Raw genomic sequence first — 22,905 nt, 5'->3', positions numbered from 1 at the left:
AGGACTATTAGAAGACTAGGAGAACTCCCAGACATCGAAGTTTTCCTTAACCGTTAGCGCAAGTGATATTTAATTGCTTAAATTAAAAATATACATCGCTACGGAAATATAGAGGTGCGTGCCGGACAGTAATAATGAAACAATAATCGTTTACCATAAAATGGGGTAAATGGGAAAAGTTGGTGAGCTAGCAACATTCCGCGAGTGTGAGGCGTGCGCGGCGCGTTTTTTACTGTTTTTGGACATAATGCACTGTATGCAATAATGGGTGAATGTGGGTTCTATATGTTCTTAATTCTGTGGCAGGCAACAAATAATCTCTTAATGCTAAGATACCTACTGTTCTTATCGCATACCTAGGGAATATAGGGTCCCTCACCTTAGGAGTCTGCAGTCGGTGAGGGACCTAATAACTACTTTATTTGACTTTATGCTTTTTCTCAGGTGGTACAAATAGTGTAAATAGTAAAAGTGTTTTCCGAACCCAAACTAAGCAAGAAATTTGTAACCGTCTTCGTATACTTATACCTAATTTTTCAACTATTCTTATTAAATTAACAAACTTTAGATTACTTTTTAACGTAAAGTATGTTTAAAAAATTAATTATATAAAAACGAATTAATTAAAATTAGATTGTATGTATGTTTTCAGCATTTTTTATATTTTTAAAATATACTTTAAAGTAAAAAGGAAAGAGGTTGGTTAACTTATAAGACTAGTAAGAGAAAATAGATAGTAGTTGAAGCACATAGTTTCTTTAGCGATATCGTCTAGGTGAGATAGCAGTGCATTTAAAGCTATCATGCTAAATTCTGATTTCTAAATCTATTTAATTTTGCTTACTTTGCTCGGAACTTTAAGTGAATTAATATCTATTTAACTCAAGGCCAAAAGGCGTAAATATGAAAACCCGGATAGCAGTTTAATTTATGTGCCTTTTGGAGTAAAGAGTTTGGGACTGTGGGGTCCGGAGGCACGAGTTCTTTTTAAAGAATTATCGAAAAGGGTTATAGAGACTGCCGGTGATCCTATAGCGGGCAGTTACCTTGGCCAACGAATTAGTTTGGCCATCCAAAAGGGCAATGCTGCCAGCATCTTAGGAACTGTGCCTCGCTGCGGTTTAGATTTTTAATTAGTTTTACATAGTTTATTTTAGGTTATATTTATAAAATAAATGTGAAAGCTATCTAGTTTTTTTCAACTCAAATGATTATTAACAGGATATATAACACCCTATATTTAAGCAATTTGATAACAAGATACGAATATCAGTATAACGGAGTGTTATCTTATAATTGTTAGTTCAAAATTGTGCGAATGACTTACTAAAGATGGTTGAAAATAAACATAAAGTTTCCAAAACAAAGTACTTTGCATTGATTAGAAAAGTTTAGAACTTCCTTGCGAAAATAACCAAATCTTTATTTGAAATCACAGAGTGAACTCGGTTTTAAAACTGTCATGTAAGTGAGCGTTGCATAAAGCATCGACCTTTTTGCTTTTATTCAACTCCATGTTTTTTTGACACACAAAGCTTGCTGTGCATCCGTGTCCCGAAACGCGGATCAATCAGCTTAGCTCTTTTATTTTGCTCAAACAAACCGGCAGATACCTCGTTAATGGAGTTTCATTTTGGAATAAAGCCGTTAACGCAAGGAGGAAAAATACTTCACTAAGTAGAGATTTAATGCTCCAGAGCTTTTATTTTTAACGGACTTCTTAAAGAGGAGTTTTCGAAATAAGATAACATGTATATTTCTGTATTTGTTTCTTTTTATAGATTATGTCACTTTATCTACGCCTTAGAATCCCAACCGATATTGATAATTTTTTAGATTTCCGTCCCTGTTTATTTATTTTCAGTGTATTTATACTGCTGACGGGCTAGTGGTTACGGTGAGCTACGGTGTACCTATTGGGGTAACCGCGGTCGAACTCCGGCACGCACCCCTAACTTTTCTGAGTTATGTGCCTGTTTTGAAATTTAGGAATAAAATAAAACAATTAGATACTGAGGAAACTTGCATGCCTGAGAGTTCTCCTTAAAGTTCTCAAAGGTGTGTGAAGTTTATCAATTCGCACTTGGTCACAATGGTTGACTACGGCCTAAACCGATGCCATTCTGAGCGGAGCCCCGTGCTATGTAGGCTGGTGGATAGAGATGATATTTATCATCCGCATTTCAAAAAAAGGCTTACCATTTAAATTTTTATTTTTGTATGTATCTTTGTGTACATATTTCGTCGAAGTTATTTCTGGCTGTGACCATTTCAGAAAGCATATTTATTTCCCATTTCATTATTACACACCGTCTGTTGTAAAATACAAGAGATTATTATTTATTATCATAATAATAGTTACATGTTACCTTCCACGTCCATTTCCTTGTAAAGTAATAAAATGTAGCCAAGTATTGCAATTTCATCATAAAATGTGGCGCAAAATCGCTTGGCTAGCTGTTTTATTAAATATTTTATCAGTATTATCAAAATAGCCCGAGGTTGATATTGTTTAAGAGTGGACGCACCAGCTTTTATAGGAAAAGCATCTTTTAATTATGTATTTCATCAATAACTATTTCTTTTTAATAAACGGCTTCCCTCGAATTCGTTTGTAGGTACAATTATTACTGATTTACCAAGGTTTTAATAAGAAAAGAGACAGAGAGATTAAGATCAATTTCAGATTTTCTTATTAATTGGAGATCTTACTTACTTACCATAGAATTCTAAAATCTTTTCTTGCTTAATGTACTGAGTTTGTTTTTTTAAGATGCAATATTAAGTAGGCATCCAGGGTAGCTGAGTACCTATTGGTTATCAGATTATACAATTACACTGACAGAGATTTTCCAACTACGCGGGACTATAGTGATTATGAGACAAGATATTGTACATAAGAGAGTGCAAAAAAGGGAAGGTGCACTGTCTATTCCCTCACTCTCATACTCCGATGGAACGGCAAATCCAACACGACCGGTAAGAGATTAGGAGCAGGACTTAGAGCTTAACGTGCTCTCCAAATTCCTCACTGACAAACGTACGGACGGCAAGACGACCTCCCTGGCGTATTAGTGAGTGCTGTGGTCTTAAAAGTGGGAGGTTTTATTTAATTAATTAAAGGGTTAACAAATTACTGAATTTTCTCTGGTCTAGTTTTTTGAAAGACTTCAAGGACCGTGGTGAGTCACCACCCTACGGACACATCTGTGCCGCCAAGCGACTTAGCGATCGGTTACGGGCATGGGTTTAATAAAACTACCATACCTCTATAAGGTTAGACCGCTACCATCCTAAACTGCATTAACACTTACCACCAGGTGAAACTGCAGACAAGGGGTAAGTGGTATTTCTATAAAAATAGACGGACGGAGGTAAAGTACTAGGGTCCCAGAGGCGCCCTCCAGGTATGAAACCCTAAAATCAAGTCGAGGTTATCGTCTTCAGTATAAAATACTGAGCGCCGAACTGGAAACAATCTTATAAATTCTCTAGTGAGAAATATCACCACAACAGCAGCTGGGGCGCACATTTTGCTACATATAGTTCCTACGAATTGCTTTGTCAAACATAAATTATTCACATTAGCTAGGTTTGCTGGCATTTGTCTTTTACCAATAGTGTTGGGTCACAAATCTCTGTTCTTCTTCTTTAACTTAAGAGCTAAGCTATTGCCGGTGTAGCCTTTTCCAACCTTCTCTGTCCATGCCCTCCTCTTTATAGATCTGCACCTCAACCTTTCGTTTTATTTGTTCCATAAAAGCCAGTCACAGCCACAAATCTTTGTTATTCTTTGTACCTACTTATACTTTATTTTATAAGAGTAACTTTCTAAGCGTTATTATTTTAAAGTAAAATTGTAGTTAGTCAAATTGTAATTGTGTTATAGACATACCTTGATATCCCTCAAATAAAGATTAAAGGAAGGAAACAAGAACGTCGACGATGTTACACTGCTCCAAGCGGTAGAAGCAAGTCCCTCGGGCGACCAAGCTTTCCTTGGCGTGTTTTTTCAAGGCGAGTTTCAGTTGCGTAAAATAACGATGTTTGAGAAATATATCTTTAAAGATAAACTTAAGAAACGTAACCTTATCTTAATATAAAACTTGATCCAAATCGTTTCCAAGGTAAATGAAACATAATAATTTGTTGAAATACATATAGGTATATAATGAAATTTAATTTGATGAAAGATGTAAGAGCTTAGACCCTACTAGCTGCTCCAATACTGGATGGCGGGCTTCATCGATTTTTAATTATAATTTACGGTGACTACTATGTCTCCTTGCAGCACTGTTCCAGTTTATCTGTCCAATGTTTACCATTCACTGATAAGAAAAAAAAATGTATATCGAGACATATATTAATGGTTTGGATACAGAAAGCATCCTATCCGGGACGCAGGCCTCCTCCCTCATTAAAGTCAAAGATTTAAGAGACTCCCAGCTGCTCCAATGCGGGTTGGTAGGCTTTTTCGCCTAGGAAAAGTGACCCAGTCAATCCGTCCTATGTTTACTACTCATTGGTAAAAAATAATATATGAATAATTTTATATCGCTTAGACGTCTTATTTTGAATCAAATAGATTAAAGGGACCGACGATGTTCATTGATTAATAAACACTGTATGTTAGTGATAACAGGCGCGACCGAGACCTTAATGTTCTCTCCAAGGCACGGTGCTGGACAGCATAAATTTTCCAAGCCGGGCCTCTACTGCATATTTTTTACAGAAAACCCCAATACAGTTTTTGGCATTACTCAAAACCTAGGAAGATAACCAGTGTGATCCGTGGCAGATAAATAGAAAATGGATATAAGTATACCAAAGAGACAGACAATCTTAAACAATATTCAAAATGAGAATCAAGATAAATTGCTGTTCAATCCATCGACACTAATATTACTTGTTCTACTAAAATGGAAGTATGAAATAAAATAAGTTGAAGCGAACTTTATATTGTTCCTCTAGTGTGTGCTTCTGCATTGTAACGACATTTTATGTCCACAAGGTATAAAAGTTCTCTTGAGAACTAAGCCTCTCGATGACCTCAACTTATTCCAGAACCTCACAAATAGCAGTTGAACAATCTCTTCTTTTTAATATTCGATGGAAAGTTCGAACAACTTCAAAAAGATTGTAGTTTCGACTTAATAAATGGGCCATATTTTATTACTTTATAGATTAAAGAGGCGTATATTATTGCCTATCAGTATCAAGCTTAAATTGGTCTTTTCGGGTCAATCTTTTTTAAGCTAGAAGTAGTTGAGCTTTTAGTGGCACTACCAATATGCTTATTCCTACCGCCAAGCAGCATTACGGCGTCCCCATCTGAAAGGCGTGATTGCCGGTGTCATTTATTACATGCACATAAGCTTTAAGACCTACGTCTTATATTGATGTACACATTGCGGTACTTTGCAGGACACGTTCTTTGCACGATCTGCGAAGTGTTACTTCTCTATTTATAGGCAATGGTTTCCACTAACCATCACTAGTTGGAGCCATCTGTTCAGTCAAACAATTTGCACTGTAATAAAAAACTTTTCGCTTCAATACGAACTGATATAGAAAGGTCGATACAACCATTATGTTATCAAATAATATAAATATATTATGCAACTTGAAGTGCGCTGCGGCTGTTTTCCAAAGTTCAAAGTTCAAAAGAAAAGTTTTTCATTCGTACTGGTAGTGCCATATATACAAACCTATGATATTAATTACGAATAGTATTTCAAAATATTTAAACAAAAGACTGGGGCGTGGGCGAATAATTTAACTGTTCTTGCTCTTAGAGATTTGATGCCCCGCTATTTGAAACCTTCAACATTGCCAATCGCAAATTCCCGTCCCGCGAACCTATTCTCGCTTTGCCTTACTATATATTATTTTGCCTATAACAAATGACTGTATTAATAATGTGTGGCTTAAGAGCAGCACTACATATTAGTCGATAGCCCTGGGCAAGCAAGGGTGACCCAAGTCGATATTGAGTGAGTGCCTGTCTTTAGAAGTTTTAAACATAATTCAGTACCCATTAATCTCAGCTCCTATCACTAACTAAAAATAGTAATAATTAAAGTAAGATTCTAAATCGCATTGTTAATTAATTTGTATGCAAGGAAAAAAGAAAAAAAATAAAAAAAAATATTTAGACCCAGCACTGAAGTCCTCATAATAATGTGCTAACGCTTTATGCATTCAGTATCTTTAAGCCTTAAGTGGGGGGCTTGCTGTCCGTCCGCTGAAGAGTTATGTAGTAGTAGTTATCCTCAATCTCCAATCATATTTAAAATTTGGGCAAACCTAAACTGATAGTATATCCCATCTAATAAAAACTGAATTATTTAATCGAAGTATAAAAACATTTGACGGAGGTATGGTCGTAAATCGTCAAACACTTTCATCTCCTCTGCAAAAGGACCTGAGCTCAAGTTCGGGATAAAAAGTTTCCTATGTCCTCGTGGTATGAACGTAATTCGCCTAAAGTTTCACTTTAGTTTATTCAGTAGTTTCAGCGTGATGCGCGGCCATAATACAGATAGATTTACAAATTAAAAAAATTGCTTCTGTATCAAATAAAGAATTCCCAAAATTTTTTTTTTATATCTTCTATGTACAGAATTCGACCTATTACTTTTTAATTATGAGTATAGATAGATAAATTTAACAAGTTGCTAGCAATATGAATTATTTTTCATCATTGTCAACCCATACCCGAAAAGTTTTCGCAGTGGTTGGTTCAGATTTAGCAAAGAAAATGCTATATAGGTAGTTCTAAGCATAGACTGACGTTTGATTGTGATCAAATTCAATGAGGTAGGTGATGTGGCATTCAAAGGTAGATCTTCACTCTTGAGTGAATAAAGATTTTCTCCGTAGGCGCACGTAAAATGCATGTCTAACGTAACGTAACGTAACGAAAACGCCTTTTGCGTGTCCGTAGGTTTTTAACTAAGTAACTGTGCATATACATGATTTTATCTCTTACTCTGTTAACACGTATCAGCTAGACGAAGAGTTTACTCATACCTACATAACAACGTCTTGCTAAAATTCCACCTCTAGGGAAAAAATTATCCTACTTACGAGAACCACATTTACTCTAGTAACGAGTGCTGAGAGTGTTCTATGGCCTCGGTATAAAATTGCGCACGAAAATTATTCTGGTAATTGAAAATAATTTATTTTGCCTTACAAAGGCTACGGAATACATCAGGATTTACATAAAATTATTAACAAGCAATCTCTGCCTTGTTACATACCCTAAATAACAAACAAGGCATGTTTGTTGTTTACGATTGACTATGGATCAAGTATTATATTATTAATATTATTATATTATATTATTAACATATTCGAAGGCTTGATTTATAAAATCTAAAATTGAAATTAATGTAAATATAACAGAATAATAAATTATGCAACGAGTATGGGACATTGTTATTAACAGTCGAGGCGGATTAAGCGATAAGAAAGTCGAGGGCGTAATGATCATACATGCATACGCGTTTCATACGCCGCTTTTTAGTGGACCTTATAACATTGTTATAAGGCTCATAAACCAAGATATTAAACAGACGTGTTTTATTTAACATTACCGCACTTGTGTTTAATTTATGATGTCACGATTAAATTATAGATGACCGGGTAATACAGATTATTTTATTAATAACAAAAATGAATTTTTTTGTGGTTATATTTTTAGCCTCACAAAAATGCACGCATTTTCTCAAATAAACAAATATTTTGTACCTTCTCTTTTATGTTTTATGTCGGCTTGATTCGTGGCCTGCTTGGGCATCACTGTCTTGGCGCGTGATGAAAAATCCTTCGCGCCATTTGCCGTAATTAGTATTTTGTTCTTATATTCGCTTTGTGTTTGTTTACTATTAATTTAAAATGTCCAGTTTAAGTTGGAAGGCATTGCAATCATCATTATCATCATATCAACCCATTACCAGCCCACTACAGGGCACGGGTCTCCTCCCACAAAGGCCGTACTCCACCAAGCTGGCCTAGAGTGGATTGGTGGTCTCCACACACCTTTGAGAATGTTATGTAGAACTCTCAAGTATGCAGGTTTCCTTCACCGTTGAAGCAAGTGATATTTTAATAACTTATAACGCACATAACTTAGAAAAGTAAGAGGTGCGTGCTGGGATTCGAACTCGGCCCCACGAAAGTGAAGTCGAAGTGAGGAAAATCGTATAAAACACGTGTGCATTGATTAAATACAATTGACCACACTTGTGTAATAATGTACTTTTACTAACTACAAGTAGGAGAGAAAGTTTTAGGAAGAAAATTGTATGTAAATTAAATATAAATAATCTTAATTATAAATTTTAATTTTAATTTAATATTACTAATCAATCTGTCATAATAGCTTAATTCATATTTACATTATTATTTTTAATAATCTTTAATTTAAATATTTATTTAAGTTTAATTTTTTTTTTAAATTGTGACAGTAGATAACAACGATAATGTATACACCTATAATTGATTATTGTAATGGCACTAGACAGAATTTGTTATTCTAACACATTTTTTTTTAATAATGTAGTTACCATTAATTGCTGGTGTGTCTTATGAATAAATAAATAAAATAAAATAACTACGTCTTATTGATTGCATATGCAAATGTTCTAATAAATTCATAATTTTATCTTGTTCCTTAAAATGTGTATAGTATCTTAAATTTTTTTCGTACAATTTCTCATACCTTTTTAACCTATTTCCTAAAATACGTTAATTTCTATGTAAGTTAAAAGGGGAATTTATTTTCGAGGCTTTCCCAAAATACCACGAGCCTACTTATCAAAGCAAGCATTTCAACATAGCGCCAACAAAGTCACCCGATATTAATTACAAAAACCGCAATAGAAATTTCGTTCTGCAATATTATAAATATCTTCAAAAGGTCGTAGCAAACAAAACTTTGTGTTATAAATCCGTTGTGTATTCGTAACATTTTGCTGCTGTTTTCTTTTCCAATGACACGGTCTACAGAAAGGAAAATAAGGGTTTTGTTTGATAAACGACAACAATGGCGTTTTTTGCGCAATTCGAGCAAACATCTCTTAAGTCTAATAGGTGAATGACTTTATAAATCCTAAATGACCTTTTAAATCTTAAAGGTAATCTAGATTTATTTTATTAGAATTCATAGATTCTTCTATCAATCAAGAATGAATCTAGATTCATTTCATAGAATCTATATTCATTCTTGATTGATAGAATCTAGATTGACTTTCATTTCCATCATCATCATTATCAACCCATCGCCTGCCCAGGGCACGGGTCTCCTCTCATGACGGGCAGGGTTTCGGCGGTAGTACACTACACCATTGTGGACGTTTTGGGAAACTCTTAAGGCATGCAAGTTTCCTCACGATGTTTTCCTTCACCGTCAAAGCAAGTGCGTTATATTGCTTAAATTAAAAAACCCACGAATTCAGTCCTCCCAAGAAATGCCCTAAGTTGTCAATTCTTTTACTTTACTCCTAAAATTTAAATGGATACAACAATACTACCACTTGTTTTCCATGATTCTCGTTAAAAACGCACATAACTCCGAAAAGTTAGAAGTGCGTGCCCGGGATCGAACTGGGTCCTCCCATAAGGGGGCTAAAGCCCTAAAATGCTATATACTAAAATGCTATTTTATAAACAGCCTAACTCTTGCTATATATCTGCATTTTCATATTACATTTACATATTTTTGTCACTATTAAATTGGTAACAAGCAGTTATAACATAACTTTAACCAATTACCTCTCTCCGGGATGTCTGTCCCGCTGCGACCCTATTTTCGGATACCAACGAGTATTTATTGAGCCTCATAACTTTCTCTGAAATAGCTGTACATACCTAAGAATATATCTTTCTGTATTCATATACAGTTTTGAAACTGGACTGTTACGAATAGTTTAACTAACACAACAGCTTTTCCAAAGCTTAGTTAGTCGACCCAGAGAGGATTGCAAGGTGATTTGTAAAAAACACAGGCAACCGTGATTGATGTATTAAATTAATATGTGACTTATGTATTAAATTAATATTTTCAACTTACTATTTACGAATTAAACTCGAAGTGAAAGCCGTAGGCGGAAGCTAGTTTTCGTATAAAATCTAAAATGCACTTGACGCTGTATCCATGCAATCTAAATACCTACAATATCTTTCACATTGCTTACTTTGAGGTGCAACAGAATGTAAAATAGCTTTCTACTTCAATACCTTCACGCGAAGTACCAACGATCTAGGAATAAACTAGATTCTCACAAAATTTGTCCCCGCAAATACGTATTCGTTACACGTGTTCTTTGTGAAAATTTCTCGGAAATCTATTTCAATTCGCAGTTGTTCAAAGATCAATATTTATTCCTTACATAAAACTTTATGCATCAATGGTTTCCAACATATATGGTTGCCAAAAAATTCTAAAGCATTGTCGACTTCTATTGCTATTCTCATCTCGGAGATTGGGGGTCATTTGTGAGAAAGAGGCTGTTAACCCCGCTCTGGGGACTAAGAGTAAGCGAATTACTATTAAGCACTGACATTATGCATATTTGTTGAGCAAATAAATTAATAAGTTGCAGTGAACACAAACTCATAACTTTATGATGACTTCTCTGTCGCAGAGGTGAGTGATGTAATCTTATAAGTGGGAGATCCTGAGTTCGTACCCGGTACGGGTATAACTTGGGAGTTTATAACTTAAGATTTCTTCTTATCTTTGGACTGGCATGTTAGGGGCTTCGGCCGTAGCAAGTTACCGCCCTACCAACAGAAACGTGCCCACCAAACAATGTTGCGTTCCAATACGATGCTGCGTTGAAACCGATTAGGGGTATAGGTTTAATAGCCTACCCTTAAAAGTCTAGCACGCTGAGGTGTGAAAACAGTAGGGAAGCTAGGAAAGGGAGCTAACTATAAGCAGACTATGTTGCCAGCGCCTTTATTTTCCAGGGCTTCAAAGTATCGTCCAACGTATCAATATTTCTTAATATATTCCCGTAACAACGTTTCTTTCGATTGTTTAAAAATCCCGCAGGAACAGTAAACATATTTTCGGATTTGTAATATTCTTGTATGAATACCTACTATGGAAGAGCATGACATAGAGTTGGTATTGTCATATAGAGATACGACCAATCCGCATAAGAAAAACAATCGCGGAATAAGTGCGGGGCAAGAAAAGGACTTACTGGACTTAGCAATAAGAAAACTACGAAGCCTCTATTACACTGTCACGACGCTGTACGCTAGCGCCGTCGGCATTTATAACAAGATACTACTATAGCTATAGCTACTTACTGCGTGAAAAATGGACACAATTTCTCATTTATAATATTTGGTAGTGCGTTTTATGGCATACTAAGTTTATCATCTATACTTATAATAAAACTGTAACTGGAAGATTTCTGTACATTTAATATATTTTGAAAATTTTGACCGGGGGATGCTTTATAATCGATACTGAGTCCAAAACAGATTTTTATTTAATTATTGTCTGTCTGTCTGTTTCTCTGTCCGGGCATCACGCGAAAACTACAGTACGGATTTAAATCAAATTTGGTATATTGGTAGCTGAAATTCCGGGTCAACATATAGGATACTTTTTATCCCGATAAACATTAAGTTTTCTCCGGGAAACGGGATAAAAATTCTGTCAATTTTACTTCATAGCTCCGTTAAAATTGAAACGATTTTAATAATTTTCTTTTTTATTTTAAAGTGTATACTAAAAAACTCAAGTGGCTTCCTATTCGTCGTGGCCGGGATATGCATGTACTTTCACTTCTGTACTGTGTGTTATTTCATCTAAAAACTCCCTCGTATTTAAAAGAGAAGTTCACTTTTCTTGGTGAGCAATCTTATTTAAGATCGTGCCGTGCGCTGACGCTGTGTATGCCTTATCATAGGACAAAATTTTATAAGCGTTCGTTTAGCGTACGAGCTGTGGAATTGTGGAATGCGCTTCCATTGAGCATACGACGATCCAAATCACTAGCGATATTTAAAAGAGCAGTTAAGGCCCATTATATTGTTAACGACTATTAATAGTATGTATATATGGAATATGGAATTTTACTTTGGGTTAATGCTGCTGATATTAGCACTATTTTCGTGCTGCAGAAGAGAGCTGTTCGTTCTATCTACAAAATGGGTCCGAGAGGAGTCATTGAGAGATAAATTTAAAGATTTTATAATAATGACAGTACATATTTGAAAATTTAATGTACGTTCATAAAAACATTTCTAAATTTAAGAAAAAATGTGACTGCAATAATTTAAACATTAGAAGTAAGAATAAACTTACAGTGCAATATACTAGGTTACATAAAATTCATAATTCGTTTAAAGGAAATTGCATACAATTCTACAATAAACTACCAATTGACATCTTGGAGATGTCTCTTAAAAAGTTCAAAGTTTGTATTAAACGTAAGCTTATAAAAAAGTCCTATTATAGTATAAAGGACTACGTAAACGATAAAAAAGCTTGGGTGTAAATTATTGCTCTAACCAGGTTGCTCTTCTAATAAAATGGTGATAAAAAAAAAAAAAAACACCCGGCTAAGTTTGTTGTGGGCTTCTACTTAAACCGGGACGCGTTTGGAACCCTCGTAGCTTTAGTTTTAAGTTTACGAATGTGTTTATCGCCATCATCTCACTACCGTGTAATTCTTATGTACGCATCAAAAGTGCCACCCGTGGGCCTACTTGAATAAAGATATTTTTGACTTTGACTTTATATACTTACTCATTTATTGTATGTTATAGTATTTAAATATGTAAGTGTTGTTATTATATATATTAGTTTATTTTTATATTTATTTATTAATTATATTATTTACTTTTTATCTTTTTGTGTACACTAGTTTATGTATTAGCATGTAGTTATTCGCATGTATGTATTTTAATATTTGTACCACCAGCAGTCTATTCTCCTCATCTTTTTTTTCCTAATTCTAGGGTTGCCAGGCAGAGATCGCTATTAAGCGATAAGGCCGCCTTTTGTATTACTACTTCTTTCGATATGTTTCTGTTTTTGTTATATTTTAAATATGTTAATGTTGTGGTATACAAATAAAGAGTTTAATAATAATAATAATACGATAAAACATTTTAATGAAGATCTGATGAATATTTTCGGAGATAAAGGACATAACTCTTCACAAATAACAGCAAGTAGCAAGGCATTTGGGACAACGATCGAATACATGCGTACCATAATACTTTATATTATAAATGCGAAAGTTCGTGAGGGTGGACGTATGTATGTATGTATCAACTAAAATAATGACAACTTAGTATACCACGAAAAGTAGCTCGAAAGATGGACGACATACAATTGCATTTATAATAAGTAAGGATTTATATTCTAGTTCAGTTGATTGAGATCAAAAATACAATTATGGAATTCGCAGATCGAGCTCAGAGCAGTCTCTTTGGAGGAAAGCTCGAGACATCTGTCAGCATCATTGCGTCCCGCGGGGAGCTCGGCTGTTATAATGTGGCCATACATTTTGAACTCGCAGCGAAGTTGCTAGACAAGTGCTGTAGGAAGCAGACTGGAAGAAAACGAATTAAATATTTATGAGAAAAGCAGCTACACCAGACTATAATGTACCGACCGATACATAACAATAAATTGTTAATTTATGATGACGTTAACTTTTACTTATATTTTAACTTCTGCGTTGCTCTGTCAACGAAGATTTTAAGCCATATTTTAAGAACGAGGCCTTTATATCAAAAGTTTTCTAAGATCGAGACTAAGCTTAAAACCTAAAAAAATTGTTTCTGTTTGTAATGTTATATAACAGTTTTTATTGAAAGCTTATTTTATGTCTTTCTATCAGATTGCTTCATCTAATCTCCGAAAGGACTGGACCGATTTAAATGTGATTTACACAGACTAGTGGAAGATAACACAGAGAATAAATTAGAATATTTTAAATCTCGGAAATCAATGGTAGGTATGCTCCATTTAAGTTCTTATTCTCTATGAAGGGTTTATCTAAAACCTACCGTGAAGCTGTAAACCAGGGTGTCGATTTTGAAGACCTCCCTGGCGCAACGGTGAGCGCTATGAATTTAAGTAGGAGGTCCCGGGTTTGATTCCCGGCAGGGGCAATTTGGTAATCTATGATTTCTGAATTCAGAAACCGATTAGGGGTATGACCACCATACTCTCTAACAGGTTAGCCCGCTACCATCTTAGACTGCATCATCAATTACCACCAGATGAGATAGCGGTCAAGGACTAACTTGTAGTTAAATAAAAAAAAAAAACTATAAGTTAGGTCATTAAAAACTGTGTTGTTTTAAAACCCTCAATGAAGTATAATGGTGGATATATAAGAAAGTACGCGCGGAGTGGTGGCACTAATGTCAAAGCACTAAGCGGCGTATTGGGAAGCGGCTTGATGGGAACAATTGTTTTACTAAAGGTTGATTTTTAGTAAACTAGATATTTTTAAAATCCACTCCGGAATTAAAAGTTGGTAACGTTGCACGAAGAGAAAATTCAATTTAATTAAAACCAAAAATTTAACAAGCTTAAAATTTAAAACTTTTGGATAGATTTTGTTTAGGAGTGTAACAATAGCTTGGGGCACCTTTGCGAATACTGTGAACCGAAAAGTTGTTAATTTGCTTTTTGTCAACCGGCTTTGAATTTAAAACTTTTCACTTTCAACATTATGGTACCTACCTGAATTAGAATTTAAACTGAATCAAACGGCCTGGATTTATTAATTAATAATTTCTCTCATCTGTAATCCAGAAATACCAACTGTGCCAACTCTTAGATACCTTTCCTAAATTAAGGGAATTTTATTATAATATTATACGCATTAATACCCAGTAGGGTTTAAATATGGGACTTGGTAACCAAAGTCTGTTTTTCTTAACATACAGTTTAGAATTAAAATTACTGTACAAAATAAACAATATTATTTTAAAGTACGTAATATCGAGTTAAAATCGGACCTCATAATTTTATTTCAGAACCAAATTCCGATCACATCTGGTTCCATTATTAAGTTTTCAGACGTAATCAAACATGGCATTAAAAAATAAATACAATTGAGAAGTTCATTTTTCATATATTCATTAGGTCCGTCCTGCCCTGCGGCTACTAAGTATAAGTGGCGATGCGATCGGACACTTCAAAGCCGGAGTGCTAGTCTTGTATCCGTATGAAATGTAGTACGGATGATGTGTAAAAGGCACTGTGGAGGCAAACGATTGAGATATAAATTAATAACTACTAGTAATTTTAACTTTTAAGAAGTTGAATATGTAAATTACGATTTAGGAATATATCATTTTATCTTTACTTTTATGGAGGATTTTTCCATTTTATGCCGTTTTCCTTCTCTATGCATACCCTGTTCAAAAACCCTGTGCACGCCACTGCATGTGTTCACAGCTGAAGCACTGTCGGCTCAACACACACGCATCACCGCACAAACTGGCGTGCGAGCATATTAAGTAAACCGAGCAGCCAGAGCCCTGCCTTCACGCACGATATCGTGGTTTGTACGTTAACTCCCAGCTTTAATGTACTGCAGCAAGTACGTGAATTGGCCCAACCTTTCATTACAATAAAGTCTTAAAGCAACTGTATATATTTTCTCCGGGCACCAACCTCGATTTAAGAACACACACCACTGACTGTCCTTTTCAAATGTGAGCTTAAATTTTATCCCCATTTGAAACGTCAAAAATGTAACATAGGTACGTGTGTTTCTGAAACTCATAAAACAGGTATTAAAATTTTAATTCCTTGTAAAATAAAGTACCTACTACCGCCATGCTTATTTATGCAAAGCAGTATTCGCTGAATGCAAGCGACTAAAAATCTTATTAAAACCGTAGCGCGTGGTAATCAATCCAAAAGATTTCCAGCAGTTACATGGATGATGATGAAATTACAGAACATTCAGGGATATATAACTTTTTATTCGTAAATAATTATTTTTAAATTGATTTAGTACTTTCATACGAAAACCAATTTTACATCTCCTTTTCAGATCATAAATTTAGTCATATTCAAATAAAAAAGGGTTTGTTTTGAAAAAAATTAAAAAAAATAATTAAAATGATAATGATGATTTCATTACATCTACTAAGTATAAACGTTACTTTAGTATTTTTCCGTGCAAGAAGTTTTTAATGTGAGTGGAATCAATGAACACTGTTATGCGTCGCTTCGTTTTATAGCTATCATGCCAAGACGAATTTAATCGTACTAAAGCAACTTAAGGTGTAAACAAAGCGAATTTTCTCCGCGTGCCTTCAAACAATGCGTATTTCGAGTGAGCACTGATCTGATTATTTATGGCTCATGATCTCATGAATCGAATCATGATCCCTGACTTCAGAACTCAACATACTTTTAATGCTCAAATTTGAGTAGAGTTGGTATAAGAAAATATTATGGTGAAACATAAGACAGTTCAGAGATATTTAGCGGACGGTGAAGAGAGCTTAGCTCGGAGTATCTATAGTTTATCATAATGAGTTTCGTAGAAGAAAGAACCAGTACTACTAACACAACAAGTTGTGAGTATAAAACAATAAACACGTAGTGGGTTACTGGGCACAAGCCTTATGCGTGTCGCTCTGAAAAGTCGCATCGTGGCGGCGTGGCGGCGACGTCGCGGTACTTCCGAAGCGCAATATTTAGATCGAATCAAGTCGCAGTCGGTTATGCTTTCTTGAGACGTTCCATTCAACATTTCGTCATGAGAGGATGAAGTCGTACTTGCACATGTACATGAAATTTATTTGAAAAGGAGAAGATTTTGGGTGCACCCATAACCGAGTCCATGTGAGGTGCCTCCTCTTTGACTTTACGGTGCCACGACGCTGTTAGTGAGCGTACTGCCTAGTTATTCTATAGAAACATAGATGCGGCGCGCCACTTATGTGCCCAAACCTCGCCGTCACCTCGACTTGTATGCATGTGGAAATCCGTAGATTGTTAAGCGATAGACATAATTGCTTGAGATGGTGATAAGTCTATTTTTTCTTACCTTACCTTTAAGCAAAAAGTGTATTTTAAATTGGTAAGAAAATCATAAAACACACTTACATAAAGAAACGACGTTGAGGTCTTAAGGTGGAATGGAGAGCCGCACCGGTAAACGCAGCATAGGTCGGCCCCCAACGAGGTGGTCAGATGACATCAGGCGAGTCGCTGGGAGCCGCCGCAAGCGGCCCAGGACCGTTTATTGTGGGACTCCCTAAAAAAGACCTATGTCCAGCTGTGGCCGTCGATTGGTTGAAATGAGATGATGCTGACATAAAGAAAATCACTTTTTTATTTATTTAATCACACTTATTTTTTTATATTAAACCCATTTCATGGTCTAAGAAGGTAATTTTTAGAAATCTAAGAAATAGCATAAGGAAAAAGTATAAGACAAGCATTTTATATAAAACATTTAAAAAAAAACAAGCTTTCTTAAGTTGGTAAAAATTAAAACAATACGCACACAAATGCGATTTCAGGTTTTTCATTGGGTACAAGTATACTAGTAAGTATAATTTGGAATTAAAATAATTTATCTGAATACAGAATTGGTGGCGTCCTAGTATATCCAACCTAGCCTGTGTTATCGTCAAGGCTCTGGTCATCAGAGCATCTCCATTTCATAATAATATTGCATTGTCATGCGATTTACATATGCATCTCAATTGGAAACCAGGAAGTAGGTCAACTTTAACTTGCACGATTTGATTACAGACAGACTCCAGTAGGGTTAAGAGGCGCGCTAGAAGATATTGCTGTTTAATATTTACTTGTCCTATTTATATGAGCGACGGAAGCGGTGATAGCCCAGTGGGTAGGATTTCAACTTCGCTTTCGGTGTGGCGAGGTAGAATCCTAGCACCCACCTCTAACTTTTCTAAGTCATGTGCGTTTATTTTAGCAATTAAGAAGAAGAGTAGAGGAGTAGAAGTAACGTCAATTTGCTGAAGAAATGATGGTGATGATTCTTATGAAAATAAGACTAAAAAACGGGTAAACATCATTACCTCGTGGTGCGCATCTAAACCCGACAGGACAGATGAGAATAATTATTAGAAGCTTGCAACTTAGCATATTAAATACATGTTTTATATAAAAACACATTTCGTATTTCAAATTCTAAAAGCAATCACGTTAACTATCCAGCTGCCGAACATACTAAACATTCCGGTAACTACATTGTGACAAGTTTTGCGTGTGATCAGCCACGTGCCGTAAAATGGTAGAACTGTTCGACGCGATAAGCTTTCATGTAGTTAAAAATGGATCAGCTTGCCGGTTAAATCCTTTATACTTCGAACCAGTGTATAAGTCGTTATGAATAATGTTCTTGCATAGTAGATAATGTTACACTTGAGCTTAGATGTTTTTTTAAGTAAGAACACTGCGGCTAGACTATCATTAAACTTAGTATAATTAAAGTAGAAATAAAAATTGAATTCCACAATAATGTAATAGAATAAGTACGGTAGTGGAATTATATTAAAGAAAAAGTAATTTAAGGTGTAATGTTTATTAGCACTGTTGATACCTCGAGGGTAGGAATAGGAATGAATCGTGGTCCGTTTATCGTCTAATATAAAAAGATCAACATCTTACTTCAACGTCATTCCTATCCCTACTTACAAAACACAGACAATACTTTGTAGGTAATGAGTATACAAACATTATCCTTGTAGATCCACTTAATGTTAATATACCTTATTAGATAATAATTAACCATGATATCTAACAAATGATTGCGGAATTTTGTTATCCAGTTAATCTTGCTACAAATAGTGTTTCTTAAAATTAAAAAAAATAACCTCAATCTGGCTTATTAACCGTACACATCCGACGGTAATTCGATATTTTTTACATTTTTCTACAGTACAAAAACTGTACCCATTGTGCTATTTACTTTAAAAATATACTGGTATTTTATAAGCATATAATACTGTAAAAAGTAAAAAAAGTAAATTTGTGAGCAAGTTCTCTGAAATTTTACAGTGAACTAACTAAGTTCACGGTAATTTATCAACAAGGCTTAACGTTTTTGTAAAAAAAAAAAACTAAAAAAAACTACGCAATTATCACTATTAACATTGTTCGCTGGCACATCGTTACAACGTATTTTTTTAATAGCACGTAAAAGTAGCTGCGAAACCGTTCCTATACTAGAATTGAAGAAATATTTTGTACAAAACCATCTCGTTACGACCGAAGCAGAAATTGTACGTAATATCAGAAAAGGGTCGAATACATCCATCTGTTTATTTAGGGCTCAAAGTACATATAACAAAATAGCGTTGTTAAATTTCGGAAATTGAGTCAGCATCATAACTTATTGTTACTTCGGTAAGAGTAAATTGAAATCGAAACATTTCTCTTCTAATTCTCGTTTATAATAAAATTTATATACGCAGCAAACTTACAAAATTGTAAGTAATGAATATAATATCAATTCATTTAAATGAGAAAATCCAGGCAATGTGAATGGGCTGAACCTAGAACCTAGGAAGAAGAAAACGTGAATCATGCACCACTAACCTGAACAAGTCCACGACCTACACGCTAGCACAGTTCACAGGCACAGCACATATCAACGTCACTATGAAGACACCTCGAGGTAGGTATCCGACCGGCATCGGTATAGCCGTAGCACTCACGACGTCACCACATTCTAGTGTGGGGTTATATGCTAACAGTCACAATTACATACGACCGATCGCGAAGGTGTCCAATACCAACTTAAAGCGGTTTTCGCGTCACACTGCTAATGTAGTTGATAGTGTACGATAAGGAGTAGGAGGGTAGTTTGCTTATAACAGTTTTTGCGATCTCCCTGGCGGAGCGCTGTGGTTTCAAGTAGACGATCCCGGGTTCGAACCCTAGCAAGGGCAATTTGGGCGTTCATAATTTATGAATTTTCTCTGGTCTGTTCTGGTGAGAGGTGTCGTGTGTCTGTTGTGGTGGCCATTGTTAGTTACCACCTTAAATACCAAGATTCCCGCTAAGTGATTTAGTGTTCCTGTACGATTTCGCGTAGAAACCACTTAGGGCTATGAGATAACTGGTTAGCCCGTTAACATTTTGTGGAAAAACAAACAATAGCCCGAATAATTACTTTACTTTACTTGAGAACTTACCTAATAGTTTGCGTTAGCAAGTAATTCATATAATTAAAAGAAATTCTTTGTTCAATACAAAATAATTTCTTTTTTAAATTATTTTACATAATCTCCATTCCACTCCTTTATAATTTATTATCTTTTAATAATTTCTTATCGCTTAAGAAATAATTGAAAGAGAATGAAGAACATACAGAAACCGTGTACACGACTAATATTGTAGCTACTGAATGTAGCCTTTGGTCCCTGCTGAAAATCAGCGTTGTAGTATTCCTTGGCATTTACTGCCATGGTGCTGCGGCACAGAGCTGAGTAGGTGACCTGTTGACGCCTAAATTATTAAATATATATTTTTTTTCTCTGTCCTCTTGTAATATGTTGTAATTTATTTATTGTGGTTAATAAATATTTATTTATTATTAGCATCAAGAACCACTCCACTTTAGTAGTGTTTCTCGAACAGGCGGTTAGTCACTTAATTCTATTTAGCAGTTGACAGTAACTGTTTTACCTCTAATGTTCTAAACGTTTAACATAAAATGGGGAGAATGGGAAAAGTTTGTAAGCAACATTCCGCGGATGTGAAGTGAGATGTGCGCGGGGCGTTTTCACTGTTTTTGGACACAATGCACTGTATGCTTTAGTGATAGTTATAAATTTCTTATACCGAATCTTGAACTTTTATCTCAGAAGTTTCCGAAGCTAATAATCAGAAATACAGGGTTGAATTGGTATGCGAATGTATATGTATATACGAGTATTACAATAAAATTAAAGCTAGGTATACTTTATACTTTATAACAAGCACAGTTTTTTTAAATCAACAATAACTGTTTATAAACAAACTTAGTATTTGGATCCTGGTTTTCTACAATAATTATTGAAACGTTTCTTTTAGGTGAGGATCATGCGTGCGCGAGTCTGATATTCTCTTTTTTTTTAAGAAATTAAAAGCGTCTTTGATTGCCGACAGACTACCCATCTCAATAAACCTTTTCTATTAAAACCATATTTTTTCCATTCATTATATAATTTTGATTCGCTGCCAAATATTCGCAACTATGCAGATAAGCACTTATGCGAATATTTCCGTTCGTGTTCTTATTGAGTGAACACACTTTTGAAAGGGTCAAAGGAATGCATTTGAATATTAATGAAATAAAAAACTATTTTTTGAATTTTTTGAATTTAGAGGAGGCCTCGGAGAGCACGTTAAGCCGTCGGTTCCGGTCATTAACACTTAATTGTGGTAACAGTCGATAAAGCTCACCAACCCGACTTGGAGCAGCGTGGTAGGTATATGCTCTAAAACCGTTCTTACGAGACTATGAGAGACGACTCCTGTGCCTCGAATAGGCTATGGATGTACTTCAGTCTATTCACTACAAATTGTCCCCTATATAATACAGGGACAAGACAAGTTATAGTTAATGGATTATATGCTATCTTGGATTTTACGAATATATTTACATTAAGTAAATGGAGTAAGCATGATCCTTTAAAATATCAGCAAAGGTAATTAAAATTTTTCCGTGCGCAAACAAATTACAATTAGTTAACCTCTTTATTATAGCACAGGTATAGGTACCTGTAATTAATTAGTTAAGGCTTAGGTACATGTTATCCATAACGGAATCTTAATTAATCTGATTGAAAATCTGATTAAAATAAGTGAGAATGTAAGACATTCTCTACTCGTATGCTACACGTATAATTTTTAAAGTTTTTTAACTAACTCCGATGACTTTCCATTTATATGATAGACTAGCGGTTTTCCGTTACTTCGTCTGCGTAAAAAATCTGATAAGCTATTTTCATTTGCAAATTGCAATACATATGAAATGCTACTTTTTATCCTGAAATGATGCACATTTCATCATATACATAACTATTTATATATAGATATGTATTTTTTTCTTGGCTATAATTTTTAGCATATCATAATAATTAGTTTATTAATTTTATATAAATTTATATTTTTTCATTTGTGTGATTTATGTTTGTGTATTCGTATGAAGGTTTATAATAAGTGCAAACCACCTATTTGTTCTCGCTCTTGTAGTCCTAATCCTAAGGTTGCCCAGCAGAGATCGCATGTAAGCGATAAGGCTGCCTATTCGTCCTTTATATTCCTGAGTAGTGGTGTACAAGTAAAGAATTAAAATAAATATATATTTCCTATGGGAAAGATCTAGAACGCAACTCTTTGATTACTTCGTCATTCCAGAATGGCAGACCGGTTGTTAGTGTTTGGTATCTTTTTGGTGTTGGACGTATATACAGGATATCTGTATCATAAAATCAAGCATTTTATTTCACTGGTTAGCCCTTGACTGTATTCTCAACCGACATCATTAGCCCAGCCCACTGCTGGACTAAAAGCCTCTTCCAGTGGGAAGATTTGCCCATTATCGCCACGCTGAGTAGACGGTTTGGTGATCGCATTCACTGGTAGTAATAGCACGGAGCTACTATACCCGCGGTAAGCTAACTAAGCGGTAAGCAGTAGCGTGCACTTCATACATGCACAAAAGCACTGAATACCCTAACATTTTCATATAACTGGCAGCGAAGGAGGAGTTTGCCATTTTATGCCATTTTACTCCGTTATGCTTACCCTGGTTCAAGTTCCTGTGCACGCCACTGGCGGTAAGGGAGGTGACAATTGTATTCTGCTCTGCCTTAACCAATGTAAATGATGATAAAGTCTACGATGTTAGCAGGCCAACCTTT

General features: G+C 35.1%; 1 protein-coding gene across 1 annotated transcript in view; it reads right to left on the bottom strand.

The window, feature by feature from the left end:
* LOC120635700 (ankyrin repeat domain-containing protein 39-like) overlaps nucleotides 1–19,793 on the bottom strand; it is a 154,037-nt gene extending 134,244 nt beyond the window's left edge. The window contains exon 1 of the mRNA XM_039906833.1: nucleotides 19,592–19,793. The gene's annotated coding sequence lies outside the window, so the exon portion shown is untranslated. The remainder of the gene's footprint in view (nucleotides 1–19,591) is intronic.
* Between the last annotated feature and the right edge of the window lie 3,112 nt (nucleotides 19,794–22,905).

Source organism: Pararge aegeria, chromosome 3, assembly GCF_905163445.1.
Source record: "Pararge aegeria chromosome 3, ilParAegt1.1, whole genome shotgun sequence".
NCBI lineage: Eukaryota > Metazoa > Arthropoda > Insecta > Lepidoptera > Nymphalidae > Pararge > Pararge aegeria.
Note: the sequence above shows the minus strand (reverse complement) of the source record. Positions and strands in the feature narration are given on the sequence as shown.